The sequence below is a fragment of the Lytechinus pictus genome, chromosome 7, assembly GCF_037042905.1.
Source record: "Lytechinus pictus isolate F3 Inbred chromosome 7, Lp3.0, whole genome shotgun sequence".
In the NCBI taxonomy this organism is placed as follows: Eukaryota; Metazoa; Echinodermata; class Echinoidea; order Temnopleuroida; family Toxopneustidae; genus Lytechinus; species Lytechinus pictus.
In genome coordinates this window covers 20,224,245-20,247,295 of record NC_087251.1, presented here as the reverse complement: position 1 = coordinate 20,247,295, position 23,051 = coordinate 20,224,245, and the positions used below count along the sequence as shown (strand labels likewise).

Genomic DNA, 23,051 nt, shown 5'->3' with positions numbered 1-23,051 from the left:
GACCTATCCTGAAGCGCTTCATTCATTATAAAGAAACCTAAGTGTCATTCAAAATTTCAAACTGAGGGCGCAAAACAGGACAGGAGATGAATGTGCAGGGAAATAACATGAAGATTAATAGAATTTGAAAATAAATATTGTACTTTTTTATTCAATACGACACGAATTTTATACATTCCTCTTTTTAAATTAGGAACCTGTTTGCCCCAAATTATGGTTGTTTAGTACTGAGTTGAAAAGCGAGAGAAGTTGACTTTATGGAGGTGACGTCAGAAATTGATATAAAGATTTTACCCGCCCGGAGCCGACCCGACCAGAAGTTGCGCGATCAAAAAAAAAAGATAACTTCATATACTTCGGCCTAACCTTACTCTAATTTCATGCCCTAATGTATACATTTGAACTTTAACTGGCAAGAAACACATATAGCTGAGGTGGAAAAGCAGGTTAGGGAGGGGGAAACAATTGAGAACTTCGATCAATATTGTCATTTAACCGCGCGCAGCGCGGAAGCAAAATTCATTAATGAAATTTAAAGCAAGAGTGAAGGAGTTTTTCTTTGAGAAAAAAAATAAAGAATAAAAAGAAAAAAATGCCGACAAAGCTACCTTTCTTCCCTTTCCTCCCTTCCCTTTTCCTTTTTTTCTCTCTTTTTTCCCTTCTTTTTTTCTTTTTGGGACGTTTTTTTTGGGGGGGGCGACCGCCCCCACCGTCCCCCCCCCCCTGGCTACGCGCCTGACTGGTTATTATAAGAACGGGATTTATGAAAAATAATATAATCTATAGTAAGGATGGCCTCGCCAATATTTCTTCCTTGTATGTAACCCACCCAGGGGCGGCGAACGTATTTTCGTTGGGGGGGGGGGGCAAAACCAAATAAGGGCACTTATATGCCAAAAGGGCATTTTGGTGCAAACGGATATTTTCACCATGAGATTATCATCTGTGTGAAGAAGTTGTGTGTTTTGTAGTAATTAAGTTGATCAAAGTTTTTTCTTTGAAATGATTTCTGATTGATAAGATATTTTGAGGTTTTATTTTTCGCGAGCGAGCGGTTAATTTGGAAAAATTTTCAAATCTGAAGTTGTAAATCTCGCTTTTTGGTCAATGGAATCATGCAATTACTGTTAAAAATGCATCCTTGCGCGATGTTGCGAACGCGAATAACGAGCTCAAACTTTAGGAAATTGTATGTAATAAGACGTACAAAAGTAAACATTCCGAGCAGTTTTTGTGATCATTAAAATGGGATATGAATCAAACTAAAGAATTAACGCGAGCGCGAAGCGCGAGCTGAAAATTTTAATATCCTGACCAGAAAGGGAACCTTTCAAAGATTGAGTGACTTAGTGACTCATGAATAGGATACGGGCTACATATCTCACCAATCGAATGATATGAGCGCGAGGCGCGAGCTGAAAATTTGTGATGTTCTAACCATAAAACTGGACATTCTAGACAATTTATTTTTTAAAACCAGGAACAGTATGATAACCTTCATTAACTATAATTGGTGCGAGCGCAAAACACGAGCCAAAATGTGTGATAGGCCTACTCCAACCTGAAAACTGGACATTCTAAGCATTTTTGTATGAACAGGTTGAGTATCTTAAACGATTATTGATGCGAGCGCGAAGCACGAACCAGAAAATTGTTATTTTCTTACCTGAAAACTTGATATTCTAAGCATTGTTTGTAACCAGGAACAGAATGAGTATCTTAATAAACAATAATTGATGCGAGCGCGAAACATGTAATGAGCCAAAAATGTGTGAAAACTGGACATTATATGCATTTTTATTACCATGAACAGCGTCGCTAGGCCTTTTCCAGTCGGAAGTGTGGAGGCTGATTACAAACAAATATCGGTAACGATTACCGACGTCCGGCAACCATGAATCTTGGAAGTGTTCTTCATTCTCCTTAGTCACATTTTCTTTCGTCATACCCTGGATCAGTGATCAGTTCCAGCTTTCATCAATCGGGGGGGGGGGGGCGAGAATATTTTCACCAATATTTTCCCGTCGCGGCCGCCGAAAAAAAAAAATCTCACTATGGTGTGCGAGGGAAGGCCTTGGAGTGGTTCAGGAGCTACTTATTCAACAGACAACAACACGTGTTTGTTAAAGATCACAACTCCAATTCGAAATATGTTAACTGTGGTGTCCCTCAGGGCAGCTTATTGGGCCCGCTTCTTTTCACAATTTATATAAATGATTTCTGTAGATCTTCCCAAAATCTTGTCCCTTATCTTATTTGCAGATGATTCGACCTTATGTTTTTCTCATCGGAATCCACAAACTTTAGTTGATGTTATCAATTTTGAACTTATTAATGATACTGAATGGATAAGAGCCAATCGATTATCTTTGAACCTTAACAAAACTAAATACATGTTATTTAGTAATTCCATAGACAAGTTACCGATGAACATTATGTTTGATAATACCCCATTAGGAATGGTAACGTACACCAAATTTCTTGGAATAACAGTTGACAGTAAACTTTCTTGGAAAAATCATATTGAAAATATATCCAAAATAATTTCACAAAATATAGGTATTATTAATAGGCTAAAATTTTGCATTCCCTCCACATCATTAATCATGCTTTACTCATCCTTAATTTTGCCTTATTTAAACTACGGGATTCTTATTAGGGGTGATACCCATTAATATTTATTAGATAAATTGTTACTTTTGCAAAAGAAAGCACTTCGTATTATTTATAGTACAGCTTTCCGTTCTCATACGGACCCACTTTTTCTAGAAAGTAAACTGTTAAAAGTCAAAGACCTGTATTTACTACAGTTAGGGCACTTCATGTATAGTTATAATAATAATGCACTTCCCCATATTTTTGATGCCATGTTACCTAAAAATAAATTTTATCATAACTACCCCACGAGACACTCTGACGAACTTCATACGCCACTTTACAGAACTTTACTGGCCAAAAAATACATTTCTATTCAACGGTCCTAAATTCTGGAACTCCCTTTCTGATAATGTTAAAGACAGTGTCTCTTTAAATTCATTCAAACGTAAACTCAAACTTATCCTGCTTCCACTGGCGTAAATCCGTGTTGATGGGTGGGGGGATGACTGAAATATTTTGGCTTTTTTTTGCAATCATGTTTTTAGATATGCAAGGAATTGTCATTGATATGTCCACAGTGGCGTACCGTGGGTCACGGCATTGGGGAGGGGGGCACCAGCAAAAAGTTTGAATCACTGAGTGAGCGCACTCAGTTGCCTGTTATACTGACCTAATAGAGACATTTTCTGGACAATGTCATTAAACGGATATGCATCTCACTGATCAAATAATGCGAGCGCGAAGCGCGAGCTGAATTTTTTTTTATTCACACCTAAAAAGAGACATTATAATCAAATTTGTGTAATAATGATAGGTACCTGTCTCGCTAAACAATACGAGCGCGAAGCGCGAGCTGAAGTTTTCGTATATTTTGACCCCAAACAGCGAGATTTTGAGGAATCAATTAAGAGTATGCATATCTCACCATAGTCATCTAATGCGAGTGCCAAGCGCTTGCTGGTTTATAAGAATTACATCTGAACACATGAAACACTTTTTGTAGTCATTGCAATCATGATTATCATACGCATCTCACTAATCAAATATTACGAGCGCGAAGCGCGAGCTGAAAATTTAGATAATTCAGACCTGAAGTGGGGCGTTCTAAGGTTTCTTTGTAGGAATTAACTAATACCATACGTATTTCAATATCCAAATGATGCGAGCGCGAAGTGCGAGCTGAAAATTTTTGATATTCAGATCAGAAGAAGGGACATTTTAAGGACTGATTTTAGGAATTCATGAAGAGCAGACATATCTCACCAATCCACTAATGCGAACGTAATCACGGACAGGAAATGTTTCATATATACGAAGACCTTAACATGGGGCAATCACTTTTTGAGTCATGAAAAAGAAGCATATGTCACTACATAAAACAATGATAACTCAAGTGCTAGGAAATGTATTTGGTTTATATTGACTTGAAAACGGGATGTTTCAGTACAACAGTATTATATATCTCGTTAACAGACAATGCAAGCACCAGGAACAATGAATACGTAGGCCCTTGGCAAATTATGTTTCATGAAGTTATGATAAAAATGTTTCTTATGTAATGTAACATAACATAATTATAATATAACATTACAATGAATAATATTTTCTTCTTTCCCACTATACGCTTCTCTTCCTTTCTCCCTCTTTTCCCCTTTTCCCCGTTTTTTGTTTGGTCAGCCGATTGGGGGGGGGGGGGGCACGTGCCACCCATGCCCCCCCCCCCCCCGTAGTTACGCCACTGTATGTCCATATGGCAAATACCCCTCCAATATTATTATCTTTTTTACCCCATGATGGTTTAATGGTTTTATTAGAGATTACATTAAAAAAAGAATTGACAATCCATCTTAATCCCTTCCCAAAGACGCCAACATTGCTGAATTGGAAGAAACGGGAGTTTCTCTTCAATGTTATAATAAGGACATAAGCAGGGGCGGAAATCTCTCCCAAAAGGTAGGGGGGGACACAGGGGCGGATCCAGCCTTCGCCAATAGGGGGGGGGGGGCAGAAATTTGTTTCAGCCATATTTTCCCCGATCGGCAGCTCGAGGATGATTTTTGTTTGTTTCTTTGAAGGGTTAGTCCTCATTAGTCACTTCTTAGCTTTATTCTTATAAATTAATATATAATATCATAATCCTGATTTGTATGATGCGAGCGCGAAGCGCGAGCTAATTTTTTTGGAATTTTTTGGATTTTTTCCAAAAATTCGAACTGATTCTGGTCTTGTTTTTTTTATCCTGAAAAAGATGTGTATGCAACTTAATAATTACTACGAACGCAAAGCGCGAGCAAAAATGTACTGATGGAAAAGATACATGTTAAAGTAGCATTTAACAATCAAATAATGCGAGCGCGAAGCGCGAGCTGAATTTTCTTTGACATTTCACCTAAAGAATGGAAATTCTAAGCACTTTTTGTAACTCAAGCAGAATAGGTATATAAGTAAACAATTGATGCGAGCGCGAAGCGCGAGCGGAAAATTTCGAGATTTAGTCCTATAATATTTACTGAACGAGACACTCTATTCATGTTTTGTAAATCCTGAAAAGGATGAGTATTAATAATGTGAGCGCAAAGCACGAGCAGAAAATTTTTAAATATGTTTTGAACTGGTACCTGTTTAAAAGGTACCTGTTAAGGACTGCTTGCACTTAGCCATGAAGGCGTTACATATTTCAACAATCAAAAAAAAAAATGAACTTTCTAAAGAAAGAATTGAAATTTTTAATCAGTTTTTGTAATCGTGAACAGGATAGCTATATAATTTAACGATTGATGCGAGCGCGAAGCGCGAGCAAAAAAAAATCGAGATTTATAGACCTAAAAATGGCCCACTCTGTTCATGTTTTGTAAATCATCAAAAGGATGAGTAATATGGGGTCTTCCTACATTAATAATGCGAGCACAAAGCGCGAGCAGAAAATTTTTGATATTGTGATCTGAAACTGGGTAATGATTTAAATTAGAGAACAAGTTGAGTATCTGAATAAACATGCGTGAGCGTGATGTTGTTTGAAGGTTTGAATGGTGGCATGTACAATCGCTGATGTGGTTTACGGTACACCATGTGGAGTGTTATAGAAACAGTGGAAAGAGGAAGAAAAGGAATTGGATAGGCCGCGAGAAAGTGGAGATTTGAGAGTAGAGTATTCCTTTCTTGAAAGTAGTCCTGAAAAGGACTATAAACCAGAAGAGTTTGATGAGTTGAAGAAACAGCTTGAGTAGTAGGATGGATGAGGAGTTGCTGGCTTGAGTCGGCGAGTGGAGATGATGAGTAGAAGCAGTAGAGAGACTCGACGTTTCGGGCAGGTTGACTGTCCGTCTTCAGGAGTGAAGACGGACAGTCAACCTGCCCGAAACGTCGAGTCTTTATGGAATACACGAAAGCAGCAAGCAGCAAATGTTAACATTCAGACCATAAAACTGACATTTTTACAGAGCACTTTTTAAAAACCAATTTGTAAATTACACAAAATAATGAAAGTTCGATTTCCGAGGTGAAATATGTTTTGTATATTGACTTCCAAACTTGATATTCGAACTCCATATTGAACAAGATATGTAAATCACCCTAGATCCGCCTATGGGGACCACTGGCGTAAATCCCGGGGGGGATGGGGGGGATATATCCCCCCCACTTTTCGAGGAGGGGGGATGGCCTGTACAATCATCCCCCCCCCCCCCACTTTTTACGAAAGAAATAAAAAAAAATCACAAGAGATAATTGTTTTATTGGTGAAAATGCTTCCTAAAATACCGCTTAACAAATAAAACAATATTATTGAATCATAAAATGCAAATAAAGAGCCAGTTCACCATTTCCAAACGAAATACTTATGTCCTTATTATAACATTGAAGAGAAACCCCCGTTTCTTCCAATTCATCAATGTTGGGGTCTTTGGGAAGGGATTAAGATGGAATGTCAAAAAATTTTGAATGTAATCTCTAATAAAACCATTAAACCATCATGGGGTAAAAAAATAATAATATTGGAGGGGTATTTGCCATATGGACATACAGTGACGTAACTACGGGGGGGGGGGGGGCATGGGAGGCACATGCTCCCCCCATCGGCTGACAAAAAAACCCGGGGAAATGGGGAAAAAGAGAAAAGAGGGAGAAAGGAAAAGAAACGTAGTGGGAAAGAAGAAAGTATTATTCATTATAATGTTATATTATATTATAATTGTGTTATGTTACATTACATAAGAAACATTTTTATCATAACTTTATGAAACATAATTTGCCCAAGGCCTACGTCTTCATTGTTCCTGGTGCTCGCATTGTCTGTTCAACGATAATCCTGTTGTACTAAAACATCCCGTTTTCAAGTCAATATAAACCAAATATGTTTCCTAGCACTTGAGTTATCATTGTTTTATGTAGTGACATAGGCCTATGCTTCTTTTACATGACTCAAAAAGTGATTGCCCCATGTTAAGGTCTTCGTATATATAAAAACATTTCCTGTCCGTGATTACGTTCGCATTAGTGGATTGGTGAGATATGTCTGCTCTTCATGAATTCCTAAAATCAGTCCTTAAAATGTCCCTTTTTCTGATCTGAATATCAAAAATTTTCAGCTCGCGCTTCGCACTCGCATCATTTGGTTAATGAAATACGTATGGTCCAAGTTAATTCCTACAAAGAAACCTTAGAATGCCCCACTTCAGGTCTGAATTATCTAACTTATCTAAATTTTCTGCTCGCGCCTCACGCTCGCAATATTTGATTAGTGAGATGCGTATGATAATCATGATTGCAATGACTACAAAAAGTGTTTCATGTGTTCAGATGTAATTCTACTAAAATCAGCAAGCGCTTGGCACTCACATTAGATGACTATGGTGAGATATGCATACTCTTAATGGATTCCTAAAATATGTTCCTTAAAATCTCGCTGTTTGGGGTCAAAATATACAAAAATTTCAGCTCGCGCTTCGCGCTCGCATTGTTTAGCGAGACAGGTAACTATCATGATTACGCAAATTTGATTATAATGTCCCTTTTTAGGTGTGAATATTTAAAAAATTCAGCTCGCGCTTCGCGCTCGCATAATTTGATCAGTGAGATACATATCCGTTCAATGACATTGTCCTTAAAATGTCTCTATTAGGTCAGAATAACTAGCAACTGAGCGCGCGAAGTGATTCAAAGATTTTGCTGGTGCCCCCACAATGCCGTGACCCACGGTACGCCACTGTGGACATATCAATTACAATTCCTTGCATATCTAAAAACATGATTGCAAAAAAAATGCCAAAATATTTCAGTCATCCCCCCACCCCTCAACACGGATTTACGCCAGTGATGGGGACAAGGGGCGGGAAAATTTGACAAGCAAAAAAAATGGTTATCATCGTCACAAAGTAAGTTCATCTCGTCCCAAAATACATGTGTTATTTCGATTTATAATGATGTATTTCTTACCATCATAACAGACCAAAAATAGTAGGGAGGACATTTGATATTGTGTCCCCCCTACTATTTTGAGTAGGGGGGACACGTCCCCCCTGTCCCCCCTGGGATTTCCGCCCATGGACATAAGTATTTCGTTTGGAAATGGTGAACTGGCTCTTTATTTGCATTTTATGATTCAATAATATTGTTTTATTTGTTAAGCGGTATTTCAGGAAGAATTTTCACCAATAAAACAATTATCTCTTGTGATTTTTTTTCTTCATTTCTTTCGTAAAAAGTGGGGGGATGTTTGTACAGGCCACCACCCCCCCTCGAAAAGTGGGGGGATATATCCCCCCACCCCCCCCCCCCCGGGATTTACGCCAGTGGATAGAACTACCGGTATACTCTACTACTAAAAAGTTAGATTGGTAGCTCCAAAGATACTGTCTAAGTTGGGGTCGGCACCGGCACCGGGGCCGGGGTTCCATCGGTTAACTACGAACACAGATATCAGATCAGACTCTTGAGAAGTTTTGACGAGCATATATAGCCAATAGGTCTAGGCATACCGGTACTCACACTTATGTTTAGGTAAGCAAAAGTAAATTTAATCAATTCATGATATGTACCGGTACTGTATCAATATTTTGTCATTAATTTAACCTTGCCTTCGTTCAAAATTGTGATTAACGCAACGTTAGAATAATTAAATTAGCAACACACAGTACCGGTACAATACCGTACAGTGGTAGGCCTAGGCCGGCCGTTTGTATTTTCGGCGTGTGCTATTTCTAATGCATGCAAGTGAATCGGGGATATCACTTTTCCGTGAAACGTCTGTTGGAATATCACGTGAGCTAAATCACAGGAACAGCACATTGGTTGTGCAAGAATATGTTACAAAGTGTGAATGACGTAGAATATTGAATGTCTGGATGTATACGATTACGATGCAGGGCCATCCTGGGCATAAATGCATCAGGTGACTTGACATGAATTTTTGCTGGGTGAACACCCTACTCTTTGACAAATAGTGTACCTCGGGCAAAGTTCGTGCAGGTTCCACTTCACTACCGCTACACTACGCTCCACTTACCATAGCATAGGCATAGTACCAGTAGAGGCGAACGGCCAATATGGGAGACAATCTCCCACATTCAACATTGGAGACTTGCTTTGCAAAAGGACAAAAGAAACAACACCAACAAAAGCATTATTTTTTCCACCCAAAATTTTGTCTCACTGAGGTCAGAAGCCCATTTATTTTGTGTGTGATTGACAACAAAATTCCCCCCGACCTTATCAAAATAAAAGTAGACGGTGAATTTTTAAAGTAGACGGGGTAATTTTTCATGAGGAATCTGCTTATCACATTTTTATTTGCCGCCAAGGTAATCCTTTTGCAGCAAATGTAAACAAAGGAAATTGGTCTCCAAAACTGGAGACTGTCTCTGAAATTGGATACCCAAACTCTTTACAAAAGTTTCTGATATTGGAGATAATCTCCCACAATGGAGACAGTCTCCAATATTGGCCGTGCGCCTCTACTGCCTACCCGAACTTCGGGACGGTGAACCATTTCGGATACCGAGTGACAAAGGTGGGATGAAATGATGGTTTATTGTGTGAGTCACACGTATTATTCACGGCCGATTTCAAAACATTGTATGCGCGTAAGTATCGAGTACGAGTGGCCCCTTCCTGATCCTAATATAATAGCAACACTGATGTGACTGATGTGTGTTGCTGCCCTCTACGTTCGTTGCATACAATGTTTTGAAATCGGCCGTGAATAATACGTGTGAGGACTTTGATACTGGCCCAAAATCACAAATTTTGAGGATAACCGGAGGATGGACACGGAGTGAAATACGGGTGTAGAGTAAGATATTAAGCTATTTATCTTTCTCGTTATATTTATTTTCTGTAATTTTTACAATAAACCATCATTTCATCCCACCTTTGTCACTCGGTATATCCGAAATAGTTCACCGTCCCGAAGTTCGGGTAGGTGGAGCGTAGTGTAGCGGTAGTGAAGTGGAGTGGAGCCTGCACGAACTTCGCCCGAGGTAAAATAGTGTAGACTGTGGCAATTTGGTTTAAACGATAACGTGCCACATGTGCGTGCTGCAGGTTGTGAATTACCTCAAGTTAGGCATTGCAGGTGATTTTTAGAACTTGTGATAATAGCTTTGCAATTGATACCATTGGAAAGAGGAACTCTTCCAGATCTCAGAACACTTTGAATTTTGAAAATTGACCCAACGAGTCATTAGTTATGCCCAATTATGTTTCGGCAATTGGACATAATCAGAGATGCCAAGTTCAAAGAAATGTTATGCGTGAGATTTTCATGACTTGGCGTCTCTGCGCGCGCGCGGCCAGTACTTACACTTGAACGTTTCGAAAAGGCGCGCGCGAGATATGGGCTTCATCATGATATCGATCCATACTACAAAACCATTGATGCACGCACGCGATTCATCGTATCACGTACAAGCTGTGCGCTGACTGCACTCTCGATTCGTCTCGCGTGCCGGGGTAGACACGAAGCGGTCGGCCAGTGCGTATAATCCAGCGAAAAATGCTACTTTTTCTTTTTTTTCTGTCGGGTCCCGATGCGTGAGAGAAAAGGGTGCTGTGCGTGAGATCGTAAGACGGACCCTGAATGCGTGAGTCTCACGCACAATGCGTGAGACTTGGTAGCTCTGCATAATATTTGACCAAAGGTCAAAGGTCATTCTTATGTTTTACTTTGATGTGAGAATGCCACCATGAAAAACCTGACATAATATTTTCAAACTTGCGTTATTCCCGTGTTTTTTGCATAACAGCTATGAAACTTGGCAGGATGTTAGTAGAGATATTATATTTTGCTTTGATGTATTTTTTGCATGGTTAAGGTCATTAATTATAAATTTATGAAATATTAAATCATAATTTTTGCATATTTTTCAATATTTTTGCCTTTCTGGTCAATTAAAGTGGAAATATTTAGTTGAATATGCTGTGTAATGCTATTCAAAGCAGGGTGCGACATAAGCGCTTGTCCGATTGCCCGGGGCAAGTAAAAGTTAGAGTCGGGCAATTGTTTTGAAGCAAAGACAAAAACTGCTTGCCAGAATCGGGCAAGCAAAATTCTCTTATGGAAATTATATTTAGAAAGATTCCCCATATTTCACCATCAAAATATAGAAAAGAAAAAGAGACAAAAAAAAGCAATATCATTAATTTCTTTTTATAATTCGAATTTTCTGCAATAAACACACAGCTCAGAGATGTACACACACACACAGAATCAATGGCAGTCTAGCACACCTAGCTAGCTAGCGCCTAGTCCACGCAGCCGATGCATGTCGTTAAGTTTCTATGGAGTACGGTGCTGCACGAACGAAGTTTGCTCTGGAAGAAATCTCCCACAGAACTGTCAAAATTCACATTTCTTACCATTGAAAATTCTTGTAATGTCCATATTTCCTAAAAATTGGGGTAGCTCTGTCATTTGTAAGTAGTAAAAGGGGAAATTTTCACTTCTGTTATGCTTAAAAAAGATCGGGTTTCGAACGATCATCTGTATCGCACACACTGAAATACATTGGTTGACAGTCCCACATATGCATTTGTTTGTATGTTGATAAACGTGGTTTCTTTCGTAACTATTTTTTTTAGCCAAGGAAATTGATAAATTTTCTTCTTTATTTATGACTGGATAGTTTGAGCTTTCTTCCTCTCTATTTTCTTTCTTTCTGCCTATCTTTCCTTCTTTGAATCTCTCTTTATTTCTTTAAATTTCCTTCCTTCTTTTGTTCATTTTTTCTGTTACTATAGCTGTCTTTCTTTTTGTCATTCTTTTCTGTCTATCTTTTTTCTTTCTTCCTTCCATCCAACCTTTGTGTACCTCTTTCTTTAATCCTTCATTCTTTTTCCCCTTCCTTTCATTCTTTCTTACTGTCTTCCTTCCTTCCGTCCATCCATTCTTTACCTTTTCTTCCTGTCTTTTTTTTCTTCCTTACTTTCTTCATCCCTTTCATTCTTTTCTTTCTTTATTTCTTTCCTTCCTTTCTTTTTGTCTTTCATTCTTTCTCCTTCCTTCCTTTCTTTCCTTCTTTCTTTATTTCTGTCTTTCGTTCTTTTGATCTTTCTTTTTTCCATCCATCCTTTCTTTTCTTCCCTTATTTTTTCTTTCTGCCTTCCTTCATCTCTTTCCTTCATTCCTTCCTTCATTTCTTTCTGTCTTTCGTTGTATCTGTCTTTTCTTTTTTTCCCTTTCTTCCATCTATCCTTATACCTTTTCTTTCTTCCTATCTTCCTTCTTTCCTTTCTCTCATTTTCTTTCTTTCTCTTTTCCTTCCTTCCATCAATCATTTACCTTTTCTTTTTCTTTCTTCCTTTCTTTCTTTTTACCTTTTTTCTTTTTTTATTCGTTCCTTTCTTTCCTTCCTTTCTCTTCAGTTTTTTTCTATTTTTTTTTCTTTCCTTCCTTCTTTCTTCCTTTCTTTCTTTCTTTCTTTCTTTCTTTCTTTCTTTCTTTCTTTCTTTCTTTCTTTCTTTCTTTCTTTCTTTCTTTCTTTCTTTCTTTCTTTCTTTCTTTCTTTCTTTCTTTCTTTCTTTTCTGATTTTCTTTTTTTTTTCTTTTGATCTTTTTTTTTTCCATCCATCCTTTCTTTTCTTCCTTATTTTTTCTTTCTGCCTTCCTTCATCTCTTTCCTTCATTCCTTCCTTCATTTCTTTCTGTCTTTTGTTGTATCTTTCTTTTCTTTTTTTTCTTTTTTCCTTTCTTCCATCTATCCTTATACCTTTTCTTTCTTCCTTTCTTCCTTCTTTCCTTTCTCTCGTTTTCTTTCTTTCCCTTTTCATTCCTTTCTGTTTACCTTTTTTCTTGTTTTCCTTTTATTCATTCCTCTCTTTCCTTCCTTTCTCTTCCTCTAATTTTTTTTCTATTTTTTTTCTTTCTTCCTTTTTTCTTTCCATCCTCCTTTTCCCCTTTTCTTCCTTTCTTTCTTTCTTTCTTTCCATCTTTACCTTCCCCGCAGCCATTCTCTCTCTCTCTTTATTTCTTTTTTTTTCTTTCTTCCTTTATTTCTTTGTCCTTTCTGTCTTTCTTCTTACTTTTTTTCTTTCATTCTCTCCCCCTCTCTTAATTTTTTTTTCTCTGGTTATTTTCAGTGATTTCCCCTTTTTTCATTGTGTGTCCTAGTCCCCTCCAAAATATATGGAAAATATATGAGATTAGGAAATTAATTAAAGAGCAACTTACCTTTTATTTTGTCATGATGTTCAAGATAAAAATCATTTAAAAAAAAGAAATACAACTACAAGGTACATAAATATATTGTTAAAGCCGTCAATGGTATGGTATGTAAAACTATAAGGCTATAACTTGTTTTGAAGCAATAAAACTTTGTTTTGAAGGATTTTTTTCGGGCAAGTGAAATCTATATTCGGGCAAGTATTTTCCAACTATTTAAAAATTTACTTGCCCGACTGGGCAAGTGCTTCAAAAAAGTTATGTAGCACCCTGTTCAAAGGCATGAAAATATATTTTTAGACAACCACCTGGAATATCAGAAGTGTTATTACCTTGAACTTGACCTTGAAATATGAAATCATAATCTTTATTACATTTTCCCTCTAGAGTCAGTTCAACAGGAATTTAAATGCAGATTGAGCTTTATTATGTCATTTATTAGTAAGCACATAGACCCTTCTTCTATATTTTTGTAACCATTGGTGGGAAATTCACATGTTATAACCTTGAACTTGATAATGAAATATGAAATCATAATTTCATTACATTTTTCCCCTTAGTGTCAATTATACCGGAATTTTAATGCAGATTGAGCATTATAATGTCATTTAGCCCATGAATTTTTAACCATTCTTGTTTGTGGAAAATTCACATGCGTTATGACATTGAACTTGATTTATGAAATATTAAATCATAATTCTGTTAGTTAGATCTAGATCTACAGCATTTTAGCTGTTGCTGTAAATGTAGTTTCCAACTTTCTTTCCCTATTTGATATCAATATTCATTTGATATTATAAAGGGAAGTTTGATAACCTTGGAATTTGATATTTCATTTTCAAAGACATTCATTGATTGAATGATTGATCGACATTGTTGTTATTGATTTTTCTCGTGTTTGAATTTGCCCCCCCCCCTCCCCCACCCAACCAGGCCATGTCAGTCTAATAATGCAATATTCCTTAAAAACTTTTCATATCTTAGCCTTTAAGGAGCCGCTGAATTCCACAAAAAAAGAAAATAATTGATAAATTCTGACTTTTATTGACAAGACTCTGTACTCTTCCGAAGATGTCTAGTACCGCCCCACTCATAGATTTTCGTGTTGTAAAAATATGGTGTGTTCGTTCCGGACGACATTATGAAATAAAATGTTCGTAAGTGTTTTTATAGTTAGATCTAGACGGTCACACTTACATTTTCCCGTAGTTCATACGCAGATCATCGTTATAAAAATAGTAGATACACTCGGTAAAGTGTCAAAGATGATAAATTTATTGATTGAAGACGGTCTATCTTGTTTAATGGCAAAAGAATTGAGCATGATCCAAGCGGTGTATTACAAAATCTCGCTGTGGCACGATACCATTCGTCACAGGGAACAAAGTATTCCAACAGTGGAATTCATTTTCAATAGATGATTTTAATGATCATTTGAGCTCTTTATCGATCTTATAATTCTATGAAATCGTATAAGATTATTTTTCAATAATTTTCAAACATGTTAGATAAAGACATTTACGTAAAAATCGTGACCCTCCTTTTTTCCACCCCTCTTGATCAGTGGACGAATTCACTCGGAGTATGATGATGACATCATTATCGACTGGGGGGTTCTGCCTCTGCTCGCTCGGACCGAGTAAGAAATCGTTCAAAAAAATGACTGGGACATCATGTTACTCTGCCGAGCAAGGCATAGCCATTTTTCAATAAAAAATCAAGAAACTCCATAAATAGCAACAAATAATAATGATAATGCTACGTACCAAAATATAGCCTTCCGGGGGTGCCAGCTGAAGATATTCTTTCAACAACCATTTCACTTCTAAGACAATGATAGACATGGCTATTTTTGGGGTATGTTACCGTAATTTTTCATGTTTATTCATTAGTTCCTTTGTAATTATGAGGAGGTTTGACCAATCAGAACGATGCCTGGAGCCTTTGAAAACAATGCGTCACTAGTATGTCTTTCTCAGTTCATTCACAAATCGCGTGCCAAAAGCGGACAGAATACGACTTCCATTAACAATACCATATTCTAGACATTCAGACGCATTCTAACAACAAATCACTTATCAAACAAAATTCTTGAATTTTACTTGCAGTTTTGCTCTTAATACTTATTTTGCACAAATTCTACAAAATTATTTTCAAAATAACAATTAAAATTTCATAATTAACAGAGCTCAAATTGTAATCTAAAAATATATACAATGAATGAAACGAAATGTGTCTAAATATCCAGACTAATCCCGATGCCCATTGCAGCGGGGAGTCAGATTTGCAAACACCTGACAATACTCAAAATTGAAGTTCAGAACCGCTGGCTATTTACAAAATGTTCTCAAATTTCAATACTCACCGACTTTTACTAAGATTCGATGATTACAAGAAGGCAATTTTAAGCAAAGAAGAAGAAATACCCTAATATTAGGTCTTTCCATCTCACAAAGGTAAGTGAAACTCCGTGTTGTATATTTCTGATGTTTACCGAAGATGTACCAAGCAACCTTGAGAATTTTTGACCAATCAAAATCAGTGGAATAAAGGAAGAAACTGACTCTGTTTTTTCGAGCTATTCCGAATGCCACTCCAGCACTCGGCAAAAGTGACGAGCGGAGCGAACTGTGTGTGTTAGATAGATGCGCTTGCCATTCACTGCAATGCAAAAATCTACGTCCAGCTGATCTGTCTACACGATCGCTCGCGCAACTGCAGTGCCTAGCTATAGCATTTGGTCATTTTCAAACGTGTGTGACACGACAATCGGAGAGGGTTAAGGGCTCATATCTTTAAACTTAAAGGTTATGAAGCAATCATGACTACTATATTATATACAATGTAGGACTGGCATGGGCCACTACCAGTTTGATTTGAATTCTACAATTTGTTTAGTAGATATGACTGAAAAATGATGCGTGAGTGACACGACAAATTTTGGACATGGGTTTCTGACCATTATCACTTATGATTGGATTCGTGCCCAAGTAGCTGTCCAGGTGGGTGTTTCATAAAGCTGTTCGTAAGTTAAGAGCGACTTTAAGAACGACTGGTGATCCTTTCTTGTGGAAAATGGTATATTCATTGGCGCTGGTTAAGCGCGTAAGAAAGGTTCACCAGTCGTTCTTAAAGTCGCTCTTAACTTACGAACAGCTTTATGAAACAGCCCCCAGGAGTACTGTGAGTACCCATACATGTACGTAAATAGTGTACCTATCTAGCACATATAGTCAGAATCAATCAAACCTTCTCTATGGAAAATGGTGCCCTCCTATATACCGTGAGTGACACGACATCCAAAACGTGAGTGACACGACAAGTGCAAAAATACAACATTTATCTCAACAACGAAAGTATTTTTGGCATGATGCACAAGAGTGAAATCCCATCAACCAAAAAACAAGCTTAATTACATAACAACTGCCTTCTTCAAAGTTGATAATGTGTCATCCTAATGATTTATTCTTGTTTATGGTCATATTTGCCCATCAACTCACATTCCCTATACCATAGCACATTATTGTCACACTTGGCCTTCTACCACTCTCCTCTTTGGAGGAGGAGGCACTTGAAGGTGTTATGTGGTCTTGGCATTGACATCAACTCAAACAATCTTTTTTGTGGCCTGATTTCATTCAAAACTTTAACTCTTTCTTCCTATCTGTATATGAAAGTTTACGGGTTTACAATTCAGCATCCACAACTGATGGAATAATTTTTCCTTGTAAGAAAGGTATTCGCAATAGTCACTCGCATCATCTGGCATGGTCTGGTAGCCAATGATGTCATGTATGACTCCTTTTTCTTGAAATATTGGATTACAATATTATCCTCCTTAAATATTTTAGGCATCATTGTCCAAATAGGTCTTGGCAGCTTCAATGTCTTTTTTTTGTACACTGTACCAAACCACAGTTACTTGGCTGCACATTTCAGATGGACTATAGCAAATCCTTGAGAAACTTTTATAGGGATCAAGTTCAACTCATCAAGCATTGGTTTTCTCCTGAACACTGCTTGTATGTGAACCCCTCCAAAGGCACTGTACCAAGATTCAGAGCTATGATTTTCAGCAGGAATCTTGCTGCTTTTCATTGCTAATTATCATATTTGATAATAAACCAAACCACGGGTAATACATGGAAAGCCACAAAGTGAAAGACCATAGTCAGTGAGTACCTGATTCTTGCAAAAAGCCACAGCACAGTCTGTTGGTATTACCTACAACTACAAGTCATTAGCCATTCCTTTGATGAGCCCTTGGATGTTACACACTGAAATTCAATTCAGCATCCCCAACCATCAAATACTCCCCCTATACCTCCATATGGCATAGCTTTTGTCCAGCTCAGTTCTAACCAGGGTACCCCCCCCCCCCAAGAAAAATTGATCTACATGAAAACACGGTAACTCACCAAAGTTGCTCAAATGCAAATTCGGTCTTGGTTGGGACTTGTTGGGACCTACATAATTTACTCTATCAATTTGTTGCGTGCAATGCAAATCTGCTCTGAACCCACATTGGCCCACTCACGGTAGTTTGCTGTGCAGACCCTAGTTCATCACTAGTGGTATGAATGGTGGCCGAACAAAGAATGATTTTGAACCAGGCATGTAGCTACTTCAAGCAATATCCAAAATGCTCTTTTAAATCTCAGTATATTCTCACCTGAGATGTTCTTGCAAAAAAAATTGTTTATTTCATGTCCTCGAATACAAGCTTTGTGGCAAAAAAGGTTAATTTTAATTAATCAGAAGGGAAAGAGTTTTATCTGATTTTGAAAGAATGTTTGTTGTTCACGGAGATCTCTTCATACACTTTTCTACCATTAGAATATTTTATATATTTCTGCAAATTTCAAAATAAGATCCCTGACCTTGCTAGCTTTAAACCTTTCTTAATTAGTAAGACAAAGAAATAACATTCCTAAAAAATGGAGACAGAGAATGTTCAAGTCATACCTGACTAACTTGAACCATCACCAAATCTTTATGCACTGTAAATATGTTCATTACTATGTATAGTGGTGTTTCTCTTGATATATTAATAACTTTGTGTTGATTATGTTATTATATTCTTTTATCTCAGTACATCATTAAAATATCAATTAGGATCTGAGTCTTCACACAAATGGAAAGTTGTCAGGATTTTTGAAACTGAGGAAACCATGGAGAGGAAAGAAAATAGATGAACTCAACGTCAAATTCAATATTTCCATTGATAGGGGTGAAGTTAGGAAAACAGAAAAAAAATATTAGCCTTACATAGGCCTAAATGATGTCAGGAACAACATATTGACCCTATCCCCTAATTTATCTCGTAAAATGCTTTAAAAATTATTCGATGTCCTTTTTTATACACAATATGAGACCGTGAGTGACACGACATTTCGTGAGTGACACAACATTGTGAGTGACACGACACAACTTTAACAGTTAATTTTAGCTTAGCCTTTACATATTGGACAAAGTAACTTTATATACAATAAGGTTTTGGAAAACTGTATTTGCTCCTGTACTGGGATAAATTAATTTTCAGAATACACAGCTCTAGAAAACTTTTTGTCTTTAAAACGTGAGTGACACGACAACCAGTTTTGAAAACTTTAAAGATCTACTTTTTTCAGAAAAACACTTCAGATAATTTTTTTTTGTTATATAGGAGTTAGATACAATACAGAGCTTGTATCTTGCCAACAAATATGCTTCTAATACAAATTTTATATTGTGATAGGCAATATGTGAATTTTAATGCAAAAATCAGCATTTTGTAATATTAAATTTCCCTTGCACTAAATTCACTGTATTTCAAGACACAATGAATAATTTTATGTAACTGAAATGGAAAAACATACTTTGAGATGTCTAGTTTCAAAAACCATTGAAGCCTACTGATTTCTAGCAAGTTTTAATTTTCACCCCCATGTCCACTTATGTTTGAAAATGACCATTTAGCATAAGATTTTTTGTTAGACGCGTTTCGGCATGAGCGGGACTCGAACCCCTCACATTGAGTATCCGAAACATGCGCTCTAACCGACTGAGCTACGCTGCCTGTGGTTGTATGTCGACTGGAGCTTTTAGAAAAGCTTCAGTCTCTTCACTCACACTAGTGTGAGGTTTCAGGGTTCCCAGCCCATCAGGGAAAATTATTTTACTTTTTTCCAATTAGGGAAAAATCAGGGAATTTGATAGAAAATACCTCAAATCAGGGAAAAATGCTTCAAATGAGGGAAAAATCAGGGAAATTTGATCAGCTCAAAAGTTGAAAGCACGGTAGTCAGTCTTTCTCTGTTATATTTTGTTGCATATCAATCTCTTTCTGTATCATCATTTATGTGCATACACTGTAGGACCTTGTGTCCCTTCGCTCTCCTACGGGTGATCCTTTTCCATTCAGTTCTACCCTGGGCTAGGTCTTCAGCATCCAGTATAGAGGGAGACCCACATCTCGTCTGACTTGGTCCCTCCATCTGGAAGGGGGACGTCCTGGTGGTCTCCCCTTGTCAAAGTCATTTCTGTACGCCTGAACTGGAAAGCGGTTTTGTGGCATACGGCATATGTGCCCAAATCACCTCAGGCATTTTTTGTAGCTTCCTCACATATTGTGTTTTTGATATGTAATCTCCTCCTGATGTCCGCATTCCTGACTTTGTCCAATAAATGTACACCTAACATGGCGCGAAGGCATCTCATTTCAAAGACTGCAAGCCTATCTTGATCCACTTTCCGTAGGGTCCATGTTTCTGCACCATATAGTGCAATAGGAAGAATGAGGGATTTGTAGATCCTGATCTTCAGTGACCTTGGGATGTTTTGGTTGGACCAGATGTTACTTTTTAGCCTCCCAAATGCCCAGGCGGCTAAGGATATGCTTCATTTTTTTATGCATTTTCCACGGAGGGGACTGCACTTCCCAGGAAAACAAAAGAATCAACTTTGTCAATACTAGTGTCATTTAGGGTAATGTCACGATGGTCTTCAGTCATAACTCGGCACTTGAGGCATTAATCTGCATTCCCCATTTTCGGCAGGCCTTCTCCAGGGTATCGGTTGAGAGTTGGAGTTTTTCAAAGACAAGTTCTAAAAGCTTGGTATCGTCAGCATATCTGATGTTATTTATATTCATGTTGCCCATCTTCAATCCACTTCCTAGTTTTTTGGTGTCCTCCATCACAAACTCGAGAAATAGGTTAAAGAGGCTTGGAGAAAGAAGGTAGCCTTGTCTTACACCGACAAGAACATCAAACCAATCTGATATCTTCCCATTTACCATGTTAGAACATATATTTTGTTTGTAAATGCATTCTATCAAGTCAACTAGAACTTTATCCACTCCAATTGATCTCAGGCACTTCCAAAGGGCTTCTCTCCAAATAGTGTCGAATGCTGCCTTAAAGTCAACAAAATTCCAGTGTCCAGACAGGCACATGTCTTTCTTTGGCTTTTTCAAGTATTTGTCTGGCCACGAAAATGGCATCGGTCTTTCCTCGTGAGCTGCGAAAACCACATTGTTCTTCTGCAAGATGATCGTCGATGGTTGCCTGAATTCTATTAAGAATCATTCTGCAAAAAACTTTTCCAGGTATAGATAGCAACGTGATCGCTCTATAATTAGCTGGATTTAGTTTGTCTCCTTTCTTGTGTACAGGAGTTACATGTATAAGACCCCTGCTGCAGTCTTGAGGAGTTATACATTCAGACCATGCAACATTGATGATTTTGAGTAGAAACTCTCTCATTTTCAGACCTGCTTACAGAGTTTCAGCAGCTATCTTGTCCCAACCGCATGCTTTGTTTTTAAGCAGTTTTATAGCAGACTCTGCTTCCTCTATTGTGAATGGACTACTTTGAGTGTTTGCTGGTGGTGGATCAGGAATGCCTTGTAAAGCATCTTTATCCCAAGGAAATTTAGTGTTCAGATGGAAATCAAAATGCCACGAAAAAAACTTAAATTTTCGCCTCTGAGATTTCTACTTTCCTTCTAAAAGATCTAGCCCTAGATCATTTAAATGGGATGCAACTTCATTTCTGACATTTATACGATATTGATTTTTTTTTTAACGAAAATCCATCAAAAAAAACAAAAATACTTTGAGAAGGCAGGGAAAACCTTGCCGATGTTTATTTCGCCATCTTGTTTTCTTTGTTCTTTGCCAAGCTACGAGACGCATATCAGAGAACGCAATGCCTGGCTCCTCAAGTGGAGAATAAGCACATGTTAGTGAATGATTTTTACTCTCTAAGAGCCTACTGGCTACACCGAACCGCGTTTGGCCCTGGAATGTAGTCGGCAAACATTGCTTCATAATATTTGCCGACACTCTTTCTCACTACTCACCGGGGCTCTTTGCGGTGAGTAGCCATACCATCGTAATTTTGTTCAAAATTTATCAAAATCATGCAAAAAGAGGAAATTTGGACTGGAAAGTGACATCGCATGTCTCGTCTACGGAAATAAAAGGAAGCCTGATGGTGGCACTAATGAATAAATTTCACAACCTTAATTCAGCTCCTCGGTAGCTACATGTATATAACTGTGTCTAGATTCTTTGAATGTGCAATTCTTATGATTACTTGATTAAATATGGGCACCAATAAATGAAATACCTTCAAAAATATAATTTAAGATTATCATTGGCGATGATAACACTTTTGCAAATAATTCAAAACGATTAGTAATTTTTTTAAATAGAAAAAAATCTATGTAGGAGGTCTACCTTGAACAAAACCAGCAGTACATGCTTTGTTCGTTTGTCAATAAACGGTCCACCAAAGTAATGCTGTAAGTCAAAGCTGTGATCGGATCGGATGATCGGTGACGCACACCAATACCTAAAATCGATATCGGCAAAACATATTGGCAAAAATATCGGAATTTTAAGTTGTTGTTTATCTCAAAGTTTGGAGATATTTTTTTGTCTGGACATGTTTTAAAGTGTTTTGAGGTGCTAGCGATATATTAAAGGAAAGAACTCTTGTTTTTTCAAAAAAGAAATGTATCTGTATCTGTAGAAGACGCATTTTCCTAGAAAGTCGGAAAGGCAAATAAATAAAAGTCCCCAGCGTCACATATCAATAAACCATCGATCAGGAGGTGTTTCAAGATTGTTTCAGGAATTGGTTAGAATCAATTTCATAAACCTTCCGTTATGAACTCCCGTCCTAAAAGAATGATAAAAGTCGCATTATTCAGACAACAGCGGAAAGGAAAGTAAAACAAAATAGAGGTCGTAAATTTCTCAGATTACTAAACGGACGATCAGGAGCAGTTTTAAATTGTTTTGAGGTATTAACAATTAGAAATATATTTGATAAACCTTCCGTTATGAACTCCATTCCCCCCAAAAGAAATATAAATGACGCATTATTCTGACAAAGGCGGAAAGGAAAATGAAATAGAAAAGAAGTCAGTCAAGTCACAAACATCTCAGATTAATAAACAATCGATTGGGAATGTTTTAAAATTGTTTTCGGGTACTAACGGCTTAGATTTAGTTTTATATACATTTCGTTATGATCTCCCGTTCTCCAAGAAGAAATATTGCATTTTCTTGACATCGTCGGAAAGGAAAATAAAAATGAATAGATGTCATGGTGATCTCAAATTAATTGCACGATCTATCAGGAAGTTGCTTTTACTTCAAAACTGTTTAAATATTGTGCCAAGAGGTATTTCAAATGGCCACTGACCATACCGATACACTTTGTGCGATTGGCGTGAAAAAGCCGATCAGCCGTGATTAGATCGTTATCGGCTGCCGATCCGATGATCAGTTACAGGGTTACACCAAAG

General features: G+C 37.5%; 1 long non-coding RNA gene across 1 annotated transcript; it reads left to right on the top strand.

Annotated features, from left to right (window-relative positions):
• Nucleotides 1-16,184: 16,184 nt before the first annotated feature.
• LOC135154625 (uncharacterized) lies at nucleotides 16,185-16,500 on the top strand. Its single transcript, XR_010293995.1, has 2 exons — nucleotides 16,185-16,254; nucleotides 16,429-16,500. It is a non-coding gene; the product is annotated as an uncharacterized LOC135154625 (long non-coding RNA).
• Nucleotides 16,501-23,051: the final 6,551 nt, after the last annotated feature.